Source organism: Boleophthalmus pectinirostris, unplaced genomic scaffold (genome assembly GCF_026225935.1).
Source record: "Boleophthalmus pectinirostris isolate CB_2022bp ecotype Guang Dong unplaced genomic scaffold, ASM2622593v1 HiC_scaffold_6, whole genome shotgun sequence".
In the NCBI taxonomy this organism is placed as follows: Eukaryota; Metazoa; Chordata; class Actinopteri; order Gobiiformes; family Gobiidae; genus Boleophthalmus; species Boleophthalmus pectinirostris.
The window spans coordinates 22,893,941-22,914,373 of NW_026571447.1; positions in this window are offsets into that span (position 1 = coordinate 22,893,941).

The window sequence follows — 20,433 nt, forward strand, 5'->3', positions numbered from 1 at the left end:
CAGGCTTCTTGTTTTATGGAGCATAGATTTTAAATTAGAAGATTGTATGATTAAAATAATGTTTGTGACACTAGAGCAGGCCTTCCTTCCCCCACTATGGTATACCTGTTCTTTTTAAAGCCACTGGGACAGATGTCTTTTTTTCACGGTTACTGTATTGTACATGTAGTGACTAAGCCATGCCTGTCCAGCACATGATGAAGACGTTCAAAGAGCCACAGAAATGTGGTGGCCCTGGCCCCAAACCACACTAAATGACTCCATGACACACTCTAACAAGTGAACAAATCTCTGGTTTCTGGTAAAGATTTAATTCCCAGCAGAAGTCTCTCCTGAACCTCATTTTCTCTGGCTGAACTACAGACACATGTCTGAAACACAATAACTTGATGTTCCAATAGAGATGGATTAGGAGCTATAAGAATCCACAAGACATGAAGAATGTTTACTCTGTTGAGTGGAGAGCTGAGATTCTCCATATTTCTCGGCGTACATCAAAATGACATAATCTTAAATGGGAGGAAACAGAAGCGAGTGCTCAGTACATACTTCTCATTTGAGTCAGCTGACAGCGGGATCGACTATAAGGCTGCTTTAAGGAGCAGGAATCAAGTCCAGATGTTCTTCTGATTTTGCTCACTTGCATTGGTGCATTCACAAAATGAAATAAATCTTTACTACTACTACCAGTACTACTAGTACTACTAGTACTAGTACTACTACTAGTACTACTACTACTGCCACCTAAATGAAAACATATTTTTGTGTTCACATTTCTGGACATCCAGCAGATCCATACTTTAAGATTCTTGGCTTTAACAGCGTCTAATCTTCTCTACATAAATGGCCTAGTTTATTTCTTATAAACAGATTAAGGCAACACAACAAAAGCATCTTCAGTAATCTTGTTGATTATTGTGATAGTAAAACTTGCATGCTTCTGGATTACATCTCAGTTTAAATTCCAGACATAATCAAAAACTCCCACAAACATATTTTTATAACTTGGTAAAAATAAACAACAACCCAAAGATATTAAGAAACATATGCAGGCTGGCACTGCCAACATTCACAGCCTCAAACAACTAGGAATCTTTTTTTTTTAATGTTTTTTGTTTAGTTTTGATTTGCCATCATCATATTTCTTTTTTAGTATTTGTCTCACATCAGAAAATAATCAAAATGACTTAATTTACCCTGAAGACTGTTGACCTTGGGAAGACTTATAGTTTATGATCCATGCCTAAAAAAAAACAACGTAACTTTTCTACTGACTCCAGCCCAGACAGATAATACCACACTCCATACATTTCATTCTCTTTTCCAGCATTGTAGTTAGGAAGACAAAACACCATCTCCTGAAATGATCACCTCTAAATACCCATAAGTAACATTAAACACTGGTGTCTCCCACAGCCCTTGAACAGAGGCAGTGACGGGAGGGGCGTAATGACAGCCTGTACACTACGGAGGGATGAGGCTACAAGCTGAGCCATCATCACTCAGGTGGGAGCTACAGATCAAAGCCTGCACGGTGCCAGTGGCGTGCCTCCTCCTCTACCGCTGCCACAGAAATCACTGGGTTAGTATCGCCGGGGATAAAGTCGGGATTAAGAATAAACGAACGCTTGAACACACAACATCATTTACACAAGAAACAACAAGCTGGAGATGTGGCAGGCTCGCTGTAGTGCCATTTAAATGCACGGTTGGTGGAAAATGCTAGGAGTGTAAAGGTCTGCGCAGACAGCCAAAGAGAAGTTTTCAGTCGGATTCATGAAAGGTTGCGGAGATCTGCGGATATGAGCAAGGTGGTGTCGAGGCATTTTGTCAAGCGGAAGCGCAGTGTTTATCAGTGGAGACAGTAGAACATTTCAAATAAGCTGTTTTTGTGCTGGTGAAGGGACTGAAACATGACAGTACAACATTCTCAGTTCTCTGTTTCATTGATGGGTGACATTTTGGATGGGAATTGTAGTAAGCTTTTCTTGCTGATAAAATACCAAAACAACAGTGCAGATCAGTTAATCCAGAGTTAATGATCCAACGCCAATTTTTCGAAGCAAAAAATGTGGGCCTCCAACTGCTGTGTGTGTAGAGATACATGTCCAATCTGTGTTTCATGAGGTGTTCTTCATATCAAACCAGTGACAAAACCGGTACCAAAACCTGTTCAAATCTGTTTGCAAGATATGTTAATCGCTCTTCTGATGTGGAATATAAGAAGTATACAAATACAATCTACTGGTCTATTAGAAAGCAACGTTTGAGCCAAAAAAATTAATTTGTTTCCAATTCAAATTATTTACAATCTTGCATAAAACAGCATCTATAGAAGGAAGACTTCAAAACAAAACTGGTCAAAAGTGCCTATGACAGGTTCAACTACTTATTTTTTTACTAGAGCACAGTTAAGATCATTATATTTTTATAGTTTTGTGCAAAAACATTCACACTCGTTTTCCCAATTTGGCCATTTTTTAGTTAAAAAATTTTAGTCCCTGGTTGGAAATCGTGAATTCTAATTCTAGTTAAAGTGTTATCCAACAAAACTACTTTACTATGTACGCAGAGATTATTATTTGACAAATACATTTAAGAAAACATTTTTTATTTGTTGAATGAATGTTTTAAGTATCTCAAAAAATGTTTCTTACGTGTAAAATGTGCTGAACTTTTGGATAGAATTCTCCCTTGTCATCAGTGCGTTTAAAACTTTCTACTTCCTGTCATTTTCATCATATTTTTCCACTTTTTTTACGCAAATTGCTTCTTGATTTGTGTAAAACTATAATTTATATTTACAATAGTTATAATCCCACCAAATTAAGTTAAATTAGACAATCAAAAAAATCTGTGTTTCCTCATCTGGTGTGTTTAAATTAAATTCCCTCCTTATTTAATCTCTTACAAAGTTGGCAGATAGTCAATTCGGCTCTTGTAGACTTTCTCCACTCGTCATGTGATCAGTGAGTTTCTATCAGCCGGTCTTTATCATAGCAGCGTCCATATTTGAAACAATCCCTCCCTCAGGCCGGCCAGCCACACTTGAAGCTGATCCTGGTTCCCGTTGGCATCGCTTCATCCCGGCGCTAGCATGTTGTTTCACAGGCTCCAGCCCATGTTTTGTTTTGTTTTCTCCGCTCTTTGTTTTTAATTGCTGCGACGGAGGTCAATTAATTTCACTCCCCCCCTCTCTCTATCAGCATCCCACACAGCTGCGCCACGGCACTGTTTGTTAACCCATCTCCTTCCAAAGCCCTAATGCCACATCACTTCAAATGGATTAATGGAGACACTTTGTTGTTTAATCTCGCCTGGGCAGAACTACGGTGGCGTTGTTGGCGGGCTGGGTGGGGGGAGGGGGTGGGGAGCGTGATCAGAGATGCGCGGGCTTGTCTGTCTGTGTGTTGTGGACAGACACTGACGGGCGGACAAAGGAGAGGCAGGCGGATCGTGTGGGCCCAAAAAGAAACGCTAGAGAGTAGATGCTAAAAAAATAATCTGTTGTTTTTATCTGAGATGTAAACGTTTCATTACTACAAGCTGCTGATCTCTACAATCAATACAGCCCTTTTTGGACACTTGAAGACTCCTTACATTGTATTATTCATTCACTTAGGATCAGCGGGAGCCACAGCTGCCCTGTTAGCCTGGCCAACAAAAGCACAACTGTGACTCTCCAAACTCCTCCAGTCACCCACACACACAGAGAGAATACAACCTTCTCTTTATCAGCAGTTGTAAGTAGTAGTAGTTCGTAGTAGTAAATAGTAGTTAATGCTAGCAGTGGTAGTTAGTAGTTGTAGTCAGCAGTAGTAGCAGTGGCAGTAACAGTAGTAGTAGTAGTAGTAGTAATAGTACTAGTAGGAGGAATAGTAGGAGTAGGAGTAGGAATAGTAGGAGTTGGAGTAGTAGTAGCAGTAGTAGTAGGAGGAGGAGTAGCAGAAGTAGTACTAACAATAGTAGTAGTAATATAGAAGCTGAATACGTGTATGATTATTTTCACTAGTTTGGGATGAACATAAGATAGTAGTAGTAGTAGTAGTAGCAGTAGTAGTAGTAGTAGCAGCAGTAGTAGCAGCAGCAGTAGCAGCAGTGGTAGTAGTAGTAGTAGTAGTAGTAGTAGTAGTAGTAGTAGTAGTAGTAGTAGTAGTAGTAGTAGTAGTAGCAGGAGTAGTAGTAGTAGTAGCAGTAGCAGGAGTAGTAGTAGTAGTAGTAGTAGTAGTAGCAGCAGCAGTAGTAGTAGTAGTAGTAGCAGGAGTAGTAGTAGTAGTAGCAGGAGTAGTAGTAGTAGTAGAAGGAGTAGTAGTAGTAGTAGTAGTAGAAGGATTAGTAGTAGCAGTAGCAGGAGTAGTAGTAGTAGTAGCAGGAGTATTAGTAGTAGTAGAAGGAGTATTAGTAGTAGTAGAAGGATTAGTAGTAGCAGTAACAGGAGGAGTAGTAGTAACAGCAGGAGTAGTAGTAGTAGCAGTAATAGTACCAGTACTAGTAGTAGCAGTAGTAGCAACAGGAGTAATAGTAGTAGTAGTAGTAGCAACAGGAGTAGGAGTAGTACTAGCAGTAGTATGAGCAATACTTGTAGTTGGAGTAGTAGTAGTAGTAGCAGTTGTAGTAGAAGTAGCAGCAGCAGCAGGAAAAGTAGTAGTAGCAGTAGTAGTAGCAGCAGGAGTAGGAGTAGTAGTAGTAGCAGCAGGAGTAGGAGTAGTAGTAGTATGAGCAGGAGTAGAAGTAGTAGAAGTAGCATTAGTAGTATTATAGCAGCTGAAAATGTGTATGATTATTTTCACTAGTTTTACTAAGATAAATACAAGATCGACCAAATGAAGCACGGCAGTGAGGGAAGTGGTTCATATTTCCTATCTGTGCAGCCTCGGGTTAAAGTAGATAGTTATTTTATTAGGATTTATCACATAAATCCACATTTGACATGCACAAAACAGAGAAGATAAGACGGGCACAAAAAGTCCCCAGCCTGTGGACATGTGTAGAGATGTGTTGGCGATAGGAGCGCTGCTGTCTGTCTGCTCCACACATGTCCCACATACACAGGGACAATTAAAGGTCCCGTTTGATGTAGTGACGCTTTCATGTTTCTGATGACAATTTCAGCGAGAAGGAGGCGGGAGGTGGCACAGCTCGGACCTTCTGGCTATAAGCGCACAGGAAAATATGACCGGTTCTTCACCTCTCCACACAGCATCCAAAACGCAAGTCTCTTTTTTACTGGAGTGCCCATAAAAACAAACAAAAAAATAAAATAAACTTAATTATATTACACTGTTCTCATAAAAAACAAACCTAAAGTGTCTTTTGTTTCATTAGTAGCCCAGAGTGCACCACTGTGAACCTCCTTTGTGTTTTTAAAGTCCATTTTTGCCCTAATTTTTGCTTGGGAATACCTAAAACAGTAGGGTGTAATGATATCCAAGTCTCACGATACATTATCATCACAGTATGAACCTCGCGATATTTTGTGGAGGTTAACAAAACTGTTAATATGCTTCTTTTCTTGCTGCACTGTAACTCTTAATTTAAGCAAAAAGACTTGTAATTTGATATATTGTGATGGTCCACGATATTATTGTGAGAACTCTGGCGATATGATATCACGATATTCCGGTTATTGTTACATCCCTATAAAACAGTAGCCAGGCTTGTGCCACCTAGTGCCTCTCTCTCCAGCGACTAGGTCAGGAATCAGAATACACTAGACGGTTTGCAAGAACCTCAGAAGTGCGAGTTCGGGCACAAGCCAATCAGCGAAGAGCCATACATTTTGTGTTGGCAACGATTCCTGAGATTGAGGATTTAAAGCCAGAACAAAGAGAATGTTTGGTGAATTTTATCAAGGAGAAAGACTTTGTTGCCCTTCTTCCTACGGGATTTGGGAAAAGCTTAATATACATATGTCACGACCAAATAACAGCGATTGGTTAAAAATAAAAAAGTACCCGCCTACAGTCGAGCAAACGAATTCTAATGCTGCGAGGTCAGATTCGGTTTCCACAAAGTGAAACGGGTTGATGAATCAGGCTAATAAAAGAGTTAAGAAACAAAGAATAATGCATAAAATAAAACCTTTTATATCTGGCAAGAGTTCACTGTTGCACAAAAATGTTTCTCTATTTGCAATAAATGTCAGTAGAAGTTTTGGCAAAGTTTTGAAATATGTCTATCTCAGAATCTGACTGCTATTTTTTCTTGAACACTGTCTGCCTTGTGTTGTTTTGACAAATACACAGAGATTGTGGTTTCCTGTGCAGTCATGTGATAGTGAATAAACGGTTTTCAGTTAGACCTCTTTAGGAAGTGTGCATGAGCAGTGGAAAGGACAAGTGAAATAGACAGAGTTAACATGGAGCGTCTATCTGTGGCTTTTGACCAAGGCGACTGTTCAGTAATAACCTGTGTTACTATTAGAGAAATACCTGCCCCCAGTGTACACCATCAAGGGTATTCCTGCTACTTTTGGTTAATATTGCACTACACCAAGCAGTATCTAAATCGCTTCCTAACCCCCATAAATACCATAGCTTTCTAATCTATTTATAATTACCATTTCAATTATGCTACACATTAATGTTTGACCTTCAGGAACTCTGACCTGGCTCTAATTAGCGCTAATATCCGATCGCTGCTATATACGAAACTAGCCATGACCAAACAAATGGACCTCAGGTACTGCTCATTTCTGAAGCAATTATCTTTTCATGTTGAGCGATTTAGCTGATTATCTGCACAATTTCACAGCGTTTTTTCAGACTTTCTACAGCGTGTGATTTGAAATGACATTGCGTTACACAGATTCTTTTAATCGCTTTTTAAAGGCAAAGCAGCTCTGATGTTTGTGAAATGTGTGAAGACCTAGCTGCACTGTATGGACATGGTTCCCCTTTTGCATGGCTTTTCCTTATGACCTCTTGTACTATATAACTGATATATTTGTATTACTGTGTTTCTATATCTTTTATTTTTACTTGAACATATACATTTAATTATGCCATATTTGACACCCGTCTCTTGTTATTTTTGCATCTTATTTTGAGTTTATTGTTATTATTTATATTTTTGCTCTTTGTTATAATATATTGTGATAATAATAATTTTCCAGGTGGATCAACAAAGTCGAAGTCTATGTCAAAAACAGTTTAAAACCATACTAAAATATTTAAAACAGTGTACTGCCGTAAGTCATTAACTCATTTTTGGCCAAACATGAGTTAATGTCATTTTGGGGGTATTTGAGAGCTCCTTTATCATGTGAATAAATATCGTGAAAAATATTGAGCTCAAAATTGACCCTTATTTGTCGTTTACTGTACTCTGCCTTTGTATCATGTGCCAGATATAAGGAGTCATGCAAAGGCAAAAGGCAGTAACAGTGTATGTTCTGTTTGTGATTTAGTTCATTCATATATTTTCTTTTTATTGCGGCCTTGGCACAGGGTCTTAACACATTCAATAAATATACTTTTGTATTCAGTCATACTCAAATTATCTTTAATGTCTAAGTAGTCTGTGTATTTATTCATCCTGTGCATACTATACTGCAAAGTAACTTGGCTGTCAAAGTGTTTAACTGTGTAAGTGTGGCCCCATGATCCTGATCAGCACTAAACAGGAAATCCAAAGCTCTTCTATATCATTTCAAACAAACACTAAGATGACTCCACCTTGGTGAGGTGTTCTTATAATGGATGGAAGTCTGGTGAAAATCAAACAAATAATGATAATGTCAGTTTCTGCTTTTTGTCTTTGCACGACTCCTTATTTTTGGCACATGATACAAAGGCAGAGTACAGTAATTATATATTTAGTAGTATATTTAAAATGCTAATATTTCTTCATTATAGCAACTAGTTGTCAAATTTTGGGAGCCCTACCGATTATACTTTTCACTGGACAAAACAGAAACTTTAAAGTCATTTTTCTCAGTTTCAGACTCTGGCAAATTAAGGTATTTTGCCTTTGTAGGGCAGCATTATGTGTGAAACAATTTTGTTTAAATTAATTCATGAATACCTTCAACTGTTACTACAACTTTTAGCACCAAGTGTGTTAAAACTGCACCTCACAATTCCAAGGAAAGTTAACTAATCACATTGCAAAGAATGCCATAAGAGTACAACTACTTCAAACTGACGTAACTGTATTTACCTCAGAAATGCACAAAAATAACAAAAAGTACCTTATAACATAGACAAAATCATGAAACACATAGCGTATTCTGACCTAGCACTAAATATAAAGTATTCAGACAGAGCACTAAATATAGACAAACTGCTCAAGAATATACCTGCGGTGGTCAGACTATGTAATTACAGTCATTGTGCATTAAGTCAATGGCACTGCAAACAATGATTACAAAATAAGAGCCGTGTGCCTGAGAGGAAGCTTCATGTGAGGTCTGTGTAGTAGATGTTCCTCTAAACATAGTCATTTGGTTCAAGGTACAACAAGTACTTAGATGAAAGTGCTGCGTCAAAAGAACTCAGAAACCATAGTTCACTTTAATAGCACATACATATGATTTGAGATGTGGCTCTTTCACCCTGGTTTGTGCACGTGTTGATGTTGGCAGATCGCCGTGACGACAGCAGTCTGATTTCCCCTCTAGAAGCAGCCCCTTTACAACAGTGCGTTTTAATAAAGGCGACATTAATTACAGAGCTTTGAATCAGTAATGCTTTTGATTGCTAATCTTATCAGCGCTGCACAACACAGGGCTGATCAAATGAACACGTTTCCATTGGTGGTCTGCTGCTGGTCTGTGGGAAAACATGAATAACTGAATTAATTACAATAAGAAAAAATATGTTTAAAAGAGTCGGCAGCTGGACTTGAAATACCATTCTTTAACATATAACATAACGCCAAATCCAAAATGACTGTGAATAAATAATACATTCTGTAATATGATTCTACGGTTATTAGACAATAATAATAAAAAAAAGATCAGATAAATAAATGGAAATCTATGTTATAATTCTGTTTCCTCATCCCAAACAGACCTAGAGTTGTGTTTTGTTTCATTTACAGATGTTTAATACACAAACCCTGCATATTCAACAGCGCTCCATTGTGTTTTTAAACTGCAGTCATCAATCTCTACTGAACTAAATGTAAAAGGAAGCTGTTAACTTGAAAACTACAGCTTCATGATGTCACAAAGTGGAACAGAGCGTTTCGAGCTCTGGAGATGTAGACAGACTAATAATAAAGGATTACTCAAACATTTGTAAACGAACCAAAACACAACTCCAAGTATTTTTTGACGAGGTAACAATTATAACGTGGCCTAAAGCTCACAAGAGTCTTTTTACGTAATATAAGACCTTAAATAAACATGTAAAACTTTACTTTCTAGCCCCCAAGAGCCATTTAATTTATACATAAAAAGAAAAGAAAATACTTAAAAATATAATGTACAATATAAAGTTATAGAATAATAATCAAAAAGTAACATGTACAATGGTTAAAAATGCACTTGTACATCTAAATGGAAAATAAACATAAATAAATTGGTGAAATGTTACTTTCCAGCCCCCAGTAACTGACGCTATTTAACCTTTTTAAATTGATGTTTACAAACTGAAAATGAAGCAAAATGGGAGGGGGTCGAGTGGGCTCCACCTCACTAAGAGATGATTTTCAAAAAAACACATTCTTCTAAATCGACAGCCCATGCATCCTGCCAGCCATCCAAATGTGTCTTTTTCTAATGCATGAGAGCCTGTATATTCAAATAAGGGGAGGACCTTTCACATGCATGCCGACCTATAATGGCTGCAAAAAGCTTAGCATAACTTCTGTCTGATTTCCAATGCAAATATTAGCAGTGGAGTTGAGTGTGTGGCTGCAAGATTATAGTTTATCCCGCTCACACACCACAGACTTCTTTTACGCTCCAGAAACATTTTGGCTTATCAGCGCAATGCAACGATCTGCTCCCCTCACATCCTCTAAGTCCCCTCGGAGACTTCAAGGAGGGACTTGGGCTAGAAGAGACCATCGAGTATGTATAGGGAGGGGGTAACAATGAAAGATATAGACGGAGGAATTATCAACATTCAAATGTAGTCAGATCCACCCTAAACTTCAACCAGTGCCTGTAATTATTTTTCTTTTTATTCCACTCTCTATCTTTAGAGCTTAAATCCTTAAATTAAACATATTAATTGCTGTAAGCCGTACTATCAAATGGGGAATTACAAAGAGCTCAGAGGAGTCTTGGGTCCCTTTCTCCCAAACTCCCCTCTTCAGTGCTAATAGCATATCACATAGTATTGTTTATGCCATTATAGTGCAGCAGCTGCCTTGTTCTTGCACTTGTGTGTGTAATAGTGTAAAGGCAGCGTGACTGATGGTTTTAAACAGTGGGGAGAGAATTGCACAGTTAATACAATTAGCTAAATCAAGTTTAGATTTCCAATGTTGAGTGTAATGCAGCAAAAACAATTGTTGGCATTCATCCAGCCCCCTGAAAACATCCCGGGCTCATCACCTAAATTGCATAAATGTGTAGTGCAATGTTTAATTTATACTAAAAGTGTTTAACATTGTTTCTGTTTTAGCCTATGAACAGGGGACATGGTCTTCAACAATCTATCTGCCACTATTTGAATGTTTCATCTCAGTCTACCATAGACCATAAATGAAACCCTTGTGCATCTCTCATGATGTGTATCCATTATGGGCAATTAAGTGAAAATCAGCATGAAGTATTGAGCATTTTCAAAGATAAGTTTAAAATTTAAATATCGTGACACTACAAAATAAACACAACGCTAAAATTCCAAGCTCAATATTGAAAATTACTGGTAATGATGCAAAAATATAATGTAATTTTCAAGACATATGTTTTTAAATACTATCATGAGGACTTATACTAGTTTAAGAATATTCATTAGTATATTATTAGTATATAATTTAAATTTTGTGATAAGTAACTTATTGTTTTCATATTCAAGTGTTTCAGACAGACAATCCAGACACACATACAAGACACAAGACAAACCAAATAAACAAAAAAATTACAAAAAATAATAAGAAAAACTAAATAAACACTTAAATAATAAAAAATATATAATAATTTTTACTTTATATCTTTTCGTGTTTAGGTATACATTTTTTCACAGCCCTGATATTAAGACTAGTTTTCCTGCTAGCCCACTTTACACCCAAAGCAAGTTTATACAATAAAATAGATACCCAGGAGTTATTAATAGATTAAAGTTATATCTTCTATCAACAAAAACAATTTAGCAACAATCTTGCGAAGGGAGACGAGACAGCCTCTTTATCCCATGTTTATTCCCCAACATTTGCAGACAAAGCTGAAGCAGATTTGTGCGACTGTAGCAGCTAACACCAGAGGGGCGGCTGGCGCACACAGCCATGTGGCAGCTCAGCCAATTAGAAGTTGCTTAAGGTCAGGCCAAGACCTCAGGGACCAGGAAAACAATAAATAATTTGGAGGGTAAAAAGCTAAGTGTTGCCCAGTACAAAATGCATTGTGTTTTCTAAAGTCTCGACAATTTATTTTCCCAATGAATTAAACATGTGACTGCTGCTAACATGGATTGCCCAGTGAGGGAGAGATAATCATAAATCTTTGTAAGTACTTCAACAAGAGTGTGTACAATAAACACTGGAAGAGATTGGAGCTATTTGAGAAAGAATGGTTTCTATAAAATCCTTGAACCATTACCAGCTCACGGAAAGATATTGTTGTTTTAATAATATACCTGAAATCTGTATCCATTTTTCTTGTACTCTTGCAGTATCCATTAGCAGTGATCGAATATAAGTACTATAAGAGCCACTACTAATCTGTGAACTATTAACAATGATGAACACTGACACCTGGAGCTTTTGTGTTCTGTAACTGTACAATAAAACATTTCCAGTGAATTTATTCTCTCCGTTACTCAGAAGCGTACGTGTTCTTTTCAAATAAAATCCAGTCACGCATCAGCATTTGCAGCATTCTTCCTTTTCCCTTTTCTTGTTTTCCAAAACATTAGTCTTGCAAAATCTAATGCGTGCAAATGCAATGAGTCAAAGCAAGCTGCCGCTCTGCTCCTCTTTCTCTCCTCTGTAGAACGCACTGACTCAATCAGATGGTCAGGCTTGTGCACTGCCAGGAAATAATGGGATCATATTGGATTCTCTTCTGCCTATCAAAGTATCAGACAAAAGCAAATGTGTCTTGTTTCAATGCCCAGAAAATTCTTAAATATCTCCTCTCAGCAACGTAATGTACAGTGCAAGTTACCGAAAGGTGTGAAAATGGAGCTAAGAGGAGGACTGTATGTAGCTTGAGCTCTTAGAAATATGACTAGACTAAGAGTAAACTTTTTCATCATTAGTTTTTTGCAAATTAACTATTCAAATTGTTCTCATTGTCAATATATCCATAGCCAGGCTTGTGCCACCTAGTGCCTCCGCTCAATTTCATTTCTCTCCAGTGACTAGGTCAGGAATCAGAATACACTAGATGGTTTGCAAAAACCCCGGAAGTTGTAAACCGTGCACCGGCCAATCAACGAAGACCCATACATTCTATTTTGGCAATGATTCTCGAGATCGAGGATTTAAAACCAGAACAAAGAGAATGTCTGGTGAATTTTATCAAGTGGAAAGATGTTATTGCCCTTCTTCCTTCAGGATAAGCTTAATATAGCAGTTAGGCCTGTTAAGTGGAGTATTACATACAGTACAACCAAATCGCAGCAGTTGGTTAAATAAAAAAAAAAAGTACCCACCTACTGTTGAGTGAATGAGTTCTAATGCTGCAAGGTCAGACAGTTTCCACAAAGTGAAACCGGCTAATATGGACAGGCCATGTGTCATGTGAAAGCTGAGCTGCAGAGGCTGCACAAGCACTGATGAATGAATTAATAAATGAATGACGGCTGCAGGTCCTGTGGTTTAGGTAGTGAGAATTCAAATCAGAAAGAGTTATAGATTTAAACCAACTGGATTTCAGAATTTAACCTGGCAACCCAAATGAGAGACTCATATTGCGCTCTGATTGGATAATCATCTTGAGAACCAAAACACTAAATTATAACATAAACAACTTGGCTATGATGTCTGTATTTGTAACTAAGAATAAATCATCATTAAAACGGTTATTAGTAAAATCTTACATACAGTTCCTTTAATACACACATTTTCTTTCTTACAAGATATGCAAGTTTGAAGCTGCGTTTCTTTAGCTTTGTACTATTGTGAGTTAGAACCAGGCTTGGAAGAAGTGTAGCGTCTACTTTTCTAACTCATTCATATTCAATTGAAAAAGTCTGATTTTTATTCTGTTAGAAAAGTTTTAAAATATGTAATCATAACACAATTTGAAATATTGAAAATGATACATTGTTTTTTGGGCTTTTCATACAAACATTTACCTCTCCAACTATCATCTGCTTATATCTTTTGAAAACCATTTGGCTTGAGCACTTCGTTTAGTTGAGTTGTATCCAGCTGACTGATAAATCGCCATAGAGGGCATTCCAAATTCACTCAAAATGACAGCTCTTTCCAAAATCGACTTGTCTTTGCTTTTCTGTCTGAAGTGTGTTTTCAAGGACATCTGGAGCACGGAGCTGAGGGAGAGAAGTGTTCAGTGTGCGATGTTGGACAGCTGTACTGCATATGGCACGGCAACCAAATCACAGAGAAATCATAACAAGCCCTATGCCATAAATGCAGTATACAAATTTTGAACAAAAATCTCCAGAAGAAGTGGCGAAAGATGAGAACGCGAACACAAGATTTCACATTGACTTGTCAGAAATGGATCCAAACATTTAGTAATGGCTATAGTCTGGCCCAGCAATCCCATCCCACTTCTCTGCTTTTGAAAATGATTTAAAGTTGAAAATATCCCATAATATCAAATACAGTGCTTCTAGACTCTGTGCAAAGTTATATGAAATATGATTGTGCACCATTTCAGTCTTTCTTTTGACGTCATTTGTGGAAATCTCTGTTGATGCTCAGTTCATAGCTGCTCAGTGATTTTGTTTTTTGAGTCTAGTCAAATTAAAGGCGCATTGTGTAACTTTTCTGATGGAGGGTCTGTCAACTAGCCTGATTCATCAGCCCGTTTTACTTCGTGGAAACTGTCTAACCTCGCAGCATTAGGATTCGTTCACTCAACAGTAGGTGGGTACTTTTTTAAATTTAAACAATCACTGCTATTTGATCGTGACGTATGTAATGTGCCAAATCCCATATAGGAAGAAGGGCAATAGTGTCTTTCTCCTTGAAAAAAATCACCAAACATTCTCTCTGTTCCAGTTTTAAATCCTCAATCTCGGGAATCGTTGCCAACACAGAATGTATAGCTTCATCTACATCCATCTCGACCGCTTTGTTTACTGTTGTACCACAAAAAAGACCCAGACAGACACTTGAGTTTGACATCATGGCTTCACAGCTTTTTGCTGATTGGTCGGAGCATGATCTACAACTACCGGGGTTATTCTGATTCCTGATCTAGTCGCTGGAGAGAAATGAAATTAAGCGAAAGCACTAGGTGGTGCCAGCCTGGCTATCTGCCAAATGCTTTTCTCCATAGAAAAGTTATTGTTTTGTCTGGAATGTTTCACAGTATGCTAAAAAAAAACTTTCTATCTTCATGGAGACCAAACCAGACCAAGTTACAGGTTCAGGTCTCTGGAGTGGCAACCCCGCTCACAGTCAGAATGCATGTTTTTTTTAGGTATTTTAGAGCTATAATACCACCTGTAATTGAATAAATGTAAGGTAGAGCTGTTCAGTGTCATACTGTGGAACTTTACAGGCAGTGCAATTACATATCCAGATAAACAAGCAGGTGACGGACCCTCCAATAGAAATGTTATGTAGTGCACCTTTAAGAACAGCACTGCCATTTAAAACCCTGTACGTGCATCTATGACATTTCCACAGATACAATCCATGGATAAGAAAAAGGACGAATCACTCAACCTACAACTCAGAGTAAACCACTGATGGGGAAAACTACTAAGATATATATTTCTGGTATTTAAAATCTATTAAACACATTTTTCTTTTCATTAACTTTAAATTTCTATATGGATCTAAGACAACGTGATAAAAGAAGCAGCTCCAGTCACTTGCATTTCAAAACCGCAGAACTGATTCCCACCTGCTCCTTCAACCTACGTCACTCTAGACATCATCACTACAAGAGCCGTGCTGATGGACCAAGCTGGCGGGTCGATGTAAGTACAGAGCAGTGACGTGTATATAGGCGGTATAGGTGAAAACAGACATTTTCAGAGCAATGGCGCCTCAAATTCAAGACAATAAAGATTACTCATACATGCAAGAATCATCCAGCTTGTGCATTAATGATGAGGAGGAATCATTATAACCTATTTAACTGCTCATAAAATCAATTTAGCATAATATGTCCTTATCTGTTCTAAGAAAATCATCCATTACAAACCTTGATTGCAAGATTTTGGTACACATAGAGATCCCAACTCTTTTAATCCTGCCTTTCCTGGGGTCAGAGTGTAAATAAACGGGAGACACTTCTGTTCCAACACAATGTGATGGGGTTGATTAATCCTGAGCGACGCAGGTTTGTCTTCTACAGCTGAGTGAACAACTTCATTTCATCTGATGAGTTCAAGCCCGGGTCAGCCAGTCCTCATCTGGGACTTTACAAGAGCCACACAATGAGAATTCATTTGTACTATACAGAAAACAAGCATGTTCCACCACAGGCCTGCAACGGAGAAATATTGGTGTGGGTTGTTTTTATGTGATCATAGCAATCTACAGGACTATGGAGATTGAAACGAGGGGCTGGGAAACACTTTGTAAAATGGACCAGCAGAGGTTCAGGCATGCACTGATCTGCAGTTTATCGGCATGTAAAAATACAGTACTTTTTCTTTCTCCTGTGATTAATTTAATATGCAATAAAATACAAATTATATGGGCCTTAAAAAAAAAGATGCACCACAATTTTTCAGGTGAAGAGTCTGCCACTTCCTTGTCCCGAAGATGTTATTGCTTGACCAAGAATGTTTCATGGCATTTTATTTATCTACAGATGTAACAAAGTCAAGTTATGGGTCAGATCTGTGGAGAGGCAACCCTGATCAAAGTAAGAATGCCTGTTCCTGTTTTGAAATGCAATAAAAATACATGTAATTGATCAATCCAATCCACTTTATATCACACAGTTGACAAACAGTTTCCAAAGTGCTGCACAAATACATGCTAATAACATAATAATAATAATTTAGTCACTAGTCATAAAACAATAAAACCAGTAAAATAAAATAAGACCAAAACCATAAAATAGCAATAAATAAGTAAAACCATTAAAAATAAATAAAAGGCACAGGACTACACAACTCACGCGGTGTTAAAATCCAGAGGATAAAAGTGGGTTTTAAGACGAGACTTAAAACATTCCACTGTGGGCGCTGTTTGGACATGGAAGGGCATGGTCAAATACAAGATAGATTGATTTAATGGCATACTGTGGAACATTTTAGGCAACGTCACTTTAGTAGCTCTAAGTTGTAACTCCAGAAAGGTTAGAAAGTGCAGCTTTATGTAGGTTTTTCAGTAATATTTTCAGTTTGAGGGCATCTTCTGATACTCAAGAATTCATTAGTTCAAATTTGAAGTGAGATTATAGTTCCAGTTTTAGTGTAGGTTTCGTTTTGATACTGTTTTGTTATGGACTAGGGCAAATCCCGTTTTACATTATTCTAGACTACCAGTGATTAACACTTTTTCCTTGTCTCCCACATTTTTGCATGACCACATTTGAGACTTTTTGAGATGGTCTGAGTTTGTGTGCGTCAGGTTTTTGTTCCTCCGCCTTGACTTTGGTAATGTTGGTCAAGTGTAAACAATGCTGATGACAATGATGGCTCTTTTCCAAGCCTCCCTCAGCCTGACAGATGAGTGTTTGGAGTGTGCCTCTCTGAAGTTCCACTCGCAGGAAAACGAATGCGCTCAACACAAACAGGTGAGGCAATCTGCACTTCTCATTTTCACTCAAACTGGAGCCCAATGCAAACTTCAAGACATGTTTAGCTTTGTTTGTGAGACCATCCATTCTGTAGTCGGGCTTCCATTTGCATCTAATATTACCTCGGCAGAATCAAAGGAAAATGAAAACTATTTTTTGATTTCTGCATGGTTTGCCATCTGTCACCATACATCTGAATTGTGCATCTCCGAGTCTCTGAGGCAGTCACCCACCCTCTCTCTAATTCACATCTATTTATCTTTCCCCCCTTTTCTCCACTGCAGTCAATCATGAAAAATATGCTCAAATCTAGACTGGGCTCTCAAGCATCACCAATGTGCTGGAGTTTATATAAACATTTGAATACAGACAGTGTGACCTGAGCTCTTGGTGACCCCTCAGCAGACGTAGAAGAAGTATTCCACAGCTTCACTAGAAATATACTTTCAAATATTTTACTATAAAACATTACTGTGAAAATATTGTGTCAAAACGCGAGAAGTACTAAGTCCAACTCTTATTATACCACCAGATTATTATTTAATGTGCTTTCCTAGCTACCTTCCTACAAGCATAATTCAACCATTATGTGATATTTATTTATTTTTTCTAGAGATGTTGCCTGGAATATTCCACAGTACAAAAATACGCTTATCTATCTCCATGGAGACAAGCAGGTGATGCCACCAAGCCAATTTGCAGGTCAGATCTGTGGAGAGGCAAGCCCGTTCACACAGTAATTCTGAGTAATAAAACAGTTGTAATCAAATACATGTCAGATAGATAAGTTGTAATGTCATATTTTGGAAAATTTTAGACAAAACAATGGAGGTGGGGACTCGCAAGTCTTGACTTGGACTCGAGTCAGACTTGAGTCACTATTTTTAGAAGTTGAGACTTGACTTGATAAAATGGACTAAGACTTGGGACTTGACTCGTACTTGAGGCCTGTGACTTGAGAAGACTTGAGAAGCACTTTTAAATTTGAATTCTTTCTGTTCTGACCATAATGATTCACATTAAATGTCTTGTCAAGACATTTGAAAAAGAAAAAATAACTAAATTAATTTCTACAACTCTTATACTCCATAAATACTTATATATAAACATACTGTGACTTTTTCGAGTACAATTTAGTTTAAAATTCATATAAATTGCAAAAATCTAAGCTATATTTGGTACTTTGGTTTAAAGACTTGAAATGACTTGAAGCTCAAAACAGATGATTTGGACTTCACTTGGACTTATGGGCTAGTTACTCGAGACTTGACTTGGACTTGCCTGTATTTGACTTGGGACTTGACTTGGACTTGAGGTCAAAGACTTGGTCCCACCTCTGCAAAGCAATAACACCTTCAAGGAAACAAGACGAAACTGTTACATAGTGCCTCTTTTCATTTGACTCATGCATTAACAATATGTCTGACAATGTTAAACCCAATGATTTGTTAATATGAACATTAATAAATAAACACGGCTTTAATGTGCTGTTTCCACTCAGAGCCTTTCCACTATTTTTGTCTATGGGGCGTTTGACAGAGAGAGTGGTGCTTTGTTACAGATAAATATTGGTTTGAATATAGAGACCTGTCATGGTTATGTATTATGTGGTGGCCTTGGCAGTAATTGAATCTGCTCTGATTGTGATCTGGAACTGAATTAATTGATAGTCCAGTTGAACCAGCCGACAGCGCTCCTGAGTCGTCCATGTGTGAGAATGTATTTTTTAGGTTAAGCACGGAAAAGCATATTGTAAAATGGGTGAAGGGTGGTCCAGGAGCTATGTCACAGTCACCTTTATCTCAATGATGATGAAACCTTTATGGAAGTAAAATAATGCAGTGTGTTATCTTTGTTTAGGAAAATTCATTGTTGCCATATTTCAAACCTATTGTTCTTGTCTGCGTTTATATGTACTGAGGATACAGAACATGTTATAAGCTAAATTGTCCATATATACTGTATATCCACTTAACTATGACAAAGTCAAAAAGGCAGATTTTTGGATACTGATTCTACAACCGAGTAGATTGCAAATGATATAAGTGAAATAGAAAAGCACACACCAATATGGCAAAAAAATGTCTTAGGGATGCACCAATCCAGGTTTTCTGTTCTGATACCAATGTTTTACAATGATACTTTGGTTTTAAGTATCTCTAACTGAAAATATTGTCCAGTATCTTATTACACTAATGTAAAGAAAAAAAAAAGGGATTTCGACTAAAATTATATCTTGAAAATGATATCCAGTTCAACAAATTTTGGATATTGTTGCCAATATGTGATACTGGTGTCATATTGATACATCCCTAATTTGTCTGCACATAAATCAACATCACAGTATGAAATAAACAACAAAACTGCATCTATATAAAATGCTCCTTGTGTGGGGGTGGTGCATCCAACCCAGTACTCCAAACTTAAACCTGCTTTTGATATAGTTTTCACATTCACTCTTTGACCGACCTATGCAAGTAAGAGTCAGAGGATGCACCTATGTTGTGTGCTTTCTGCTTTCTATACACTCTCACCCTAAGCCCAAACTAAAAATCTTAAAGGCAAATATGTAACTATTCTTCAGTAATTTTGTTTACTGTCCCAGCTTGTGTGTATGTGTACAGGATAAATTCTCTAGACATTTGGCCGTCTATTGAACAAAACTCAGCAAATTGGTACCTGAGGTTGCTTTCTCTTTGAGCGCTCTCACCTGGGAGTCGGGGGAGAGATTGCCTTGTAGGCCTGAACTGCAAACAGCCTCCTCTCTGATCGCCTCTCCTCGCCCTCACACTATTTGAACTGTGTTTTCCCCTGGCATTCTGGGAGTCTTTCTTTCACTTTTGAGGAGAAAAAAGGCACTGTGTTCTTCATACATTTTTAAGGTCTGGTATGTTTCATGCAAACACACCAACACACACACACTGACAGTCTGTCTCAGCACTTGTGGCAGCTTTCAGCTCAGGTTTGGTCCTGCATTTTCCCCTTGTATTAACATTTTTGAGATGTGTTGTGACCATCCAATTTCAAATGAGTGATTATTTTTCAGACATTTCAAGATATTTCTGGTTGGGTACTGCACAAACATCTTTAATAGAGCACATTTACTTCTCTGGTTCTTATTATATTATTATTATTTTACTTGGAATGATCCACAGTTGTAGGATGTTCACAGATGCGTATAAAAGCATTCACCTTACAGTGCTAAGTGGGGTCTCCTGTTTACAGATCTGACCAGTAACTAGGCCAGGAGCATGAAGAACACCCTCCACAAGCAAGCTTACACAATAGACCTTAAAGTTATGCTATAAAAATCTTATATCTCTTCTCTTTTTCTTTTCCATGCTTCATTGTGGTCCATTAAAGAAGTGTAGTCTCAAATACCACGTCCCCTATGCTTTATTTAATTATTTATCAAA